Genomic DNA, 2960 nt, shown 5'->3' with positions numbered 1-2960 from the left:
GGGGGGGGGGGGGGGGACTTGCAGTCCCAAGAGGGCGACCAGGGTGTGAGGCACCTGTCAAGGGGCAGGGCTACTTGTGGCCCTAGACAGCTCACCAAAAACATTAAGCTGCCCTCCAGCTGAAATAATTGCCCACCCTGGTGTAGAATCTGTTAAAGCAGGCATTCACTATTGCCAAAATGGGTATAAACTTGAATGGTTTGCTTTTTACTATCTCTCCTTTCCCTTTCAGTTGTTAAGTGTTGCTTCTGCAGTTTCATGCTTTGCATGTATGGCTTTGAAAAACAATAGCCCATCTGGAATATATTAAAGAAACTGTACTCTGTCATCATAATGAAGCCCCTTTGACCTGTCTCTTGGGTTTTTGGCATCAGACAGTGGAGTAAATATCATAAAGACAGTATATAATGGTACCTTCCCTCTTGTGCCACTTGGTCGTGATGGAATTTTTGCATTGAAAATTTTGAGACGCTTTACACCTCCTGCATCCACCCAATATAAAACAGTGCTTTTGTTTTTAAACTATAATGCAAATATGATTTTGGGCCAGCTCTGGTGTGAGTATAGTATTTCGCCTTAGAGGTAAAGTGCATTCATCATATTTGGAAAATGCATGCAGAACTAATTAACACGGTTTTTGTTTAACTTCTACCACCTTTCAAAACCAGTGCATCTAACACAGTGGTTCTCAACCTTTTCAGACTCAAGACACTCCTCTGATTTTAGCTTTTACTTATTTTTTTTACTTTAGTTAATGTCAGAAAAGGTTATTTTCTTTAGGTTTGGGAACCCTTCAGAAGTAATGTTCTCACCATTCATTTTGTATGCTCTGAATACATTTTCAGACTTTCCATCAGGCTAACCCAAGTAAAATGCACTGTATTCTAGATCAGATCAGGCTCACAGAGCTGGGGAACTTTGCTGGGATTTAAAAAAATGCCTTTTGCAATGTCTATGGGGAATGTAGAGCAAAATAATTTCCACTTGCTATGCTATTATTAGAGTATGACTTTGGCTTCACTTTTTGCGTTGAAGACGCAGAAAACTGGGGGTGAAATAGGATCCTAAAGTATACCATTTAAATTAAATAATAAAATCAACTTTTGTTCCTTGATGTACTCTTAAACTAAAACTTGGGTAAAATGATACAATTTGTCTCTAATCCAGATTCAACAAAAATGTTTTTGCTGGTCAGATACAAAGGGCTTACAGGTTCCCCTAGCTGTGGGGTATACTTGCAAGAGTGACTACCTCACAGCCTAGGATGGGTATGCAAAATACAGCCTGTGGGCTGGATGTGGCCCATGAGGCCATTCTATCTGGCCTGCAGGGCCCCTAAAAATATTTTTAAAATTAAAATTTATCTGTCCTTGGTTCCTGTCAAAGATGATAGGACCTAGAGGCAGTAGGACCCAGGGGAAGCCCAGAGGGCTCTCGCAACAGCCAGGCCCACTTGGCCCTGCCCCCCTGGCTGGAAGTCCCAGCAGGGGCTTCTGGCCTTGGACCATGTGGCTGCACTGGCACCAGAACCTCAGGTAAGGGGTGGGGGGAAGGGCAGACGAGCCGGTGCAGAGCGTGAGGAAAAATGGCCCCTTGCCCAGTGTTCCCTGCTGCAGCAGCTTGCAGCCCACATGGGGGCTGTCCTGAGCAGGCACAGGCAGCCCCATGCAGGCTGCGGGAGGCTGCAGCATGGGGCGCTGGCCATGGGGCAGGTGAGGGGTGGCTTCCCCCGCTGTGCTCAGCACCAGCTTGTAACCCAGCCCGGTGCTGGCTCCGGGCAGCGTTTGCTGCTGCTGCCCGCCCAGAGCTTGCACCGTGGTAGGGTGCGGAGAGGCTGCCACCGCCGCCTCTGGGCTGCCCAGCACAGTAAGCGGGGGAGCCGCAGCTGCTGCTACTGCGGCACAGCCCCAAAGGGCGAGCCCCAAGTCGGCGTGGGGCCCAGGCTGGCAGTGGGGGCGGGTTACAAGCTGGTGCTGAGTGCAAGGGAAAAGCAGCCCCTTGCCTGCCCCGTGGCTGGCACCGCACGCTACAGCCACTCGCAGCCCACCTGGGGCTGCCTGTGCCTGCTCAGTACAGCCCCGTGCGGGCTGCAAGCGGCTGCAGCAGGGAGCGCCAGCCACACGGCAGGCAAGGAGCCGCTTTTCCCTGTCCACCGCACTAGCTCCTTCCCTGCTGTGGAGCAAGGGGGCAGGGCTATGCGCTCCCCCCCACCTGTACCGTGGGGCTGGGGGGTGGGCACTGGGAGTGAGCAGGTACGGGAGCACAGGGCCAACGCCAGCAGGGCCCAGAGCAGGGTGGTAGGGATGCAGGGTCCCATCTGGCAGGGACTCTATGGAGCTGGGCCAGCTCCCCCCCTCTCCCTGCTGGTGTAGCCCAGCCCGGCTCCGCAGACCCCTGCCAGCCTGTGCCCTGCCCTGGGATGTTGGTCCCAAGATGGTGACCAGAGGCTGAGGCTCCTGTCAAGGGGCGGGGCTACCCATACAGCCCTTGACAGCTTGCCAAAACTGGGTAAGCGGCCCTCTGCCTGAAACAATTGCCCACCCCTGGCCTAGGACCTGAAGTTTTTAAGCTTTCTTGGTCTCTGGCATATGACTTCTTTAAGAATTTTTGTTTGGAATTGGCAGGAATTAGAACCTAAGCTAAGGATGCCTATTACACATGCTCCGGTGTGGGAGTGGGGAGAACACTTTAATTAGAGTGGCTTTTGGGACTTTTTTTTATTCAGTATTGCAGGTTTCAAAATGGCAGCGGGGATGCCTTAACTAAAACTTGTTTGACGAGTTTTAGTTAAAGCGCCCCTGCTGCCATTTTGAAATGTGGGACACTATATACATGAGAACGCTCCAGCATACTGCGGTCTGGTTGGAACACTCCAGTTAATCGAGTCTGCTCCAACATGTTCTGATCAGAACGTGTTGGAACACATAAGCCCCCGTGGCTCACCAAAAGCATCCGGGAAT

The 2960-nt window shown here is 51.4% G+C and overlaps 1 protein-coding gene across 5 annotated transcripts in view; it reads left to right on the top strand.

Annotated features, from left to right (window-relative positions):
* The window catches only part of CLEC16A (C-type lectin domain family 16 member A), a 226372-nt gene that overhangs the window by 117278 nt on the left and 106134 nt on the right, over positions 1 to 2960 (top strand). The window lies entirely within an intron of this gene.

This window comes from Gavialis gangeticus, unplaced genomic scaffold, assembly GCF_001723915.1.
Source record: "Gavialis gangeticus isolate Ggan-Ray unplaced genomic scaffold, GavGan_comp1, whole genome shotgun sequence".
NCBI classification, from domain to species: Eukaryota; Metazoa; Chordata; order Crocodylia; family Gavialidae; genus Gavialis; species Gavialis gangeticus.
The sequence above is the reverse complement of the archived record's forward strand: the minus strand, read 5'-3'. Positions and strand labels throughout refer to the sequence as shown.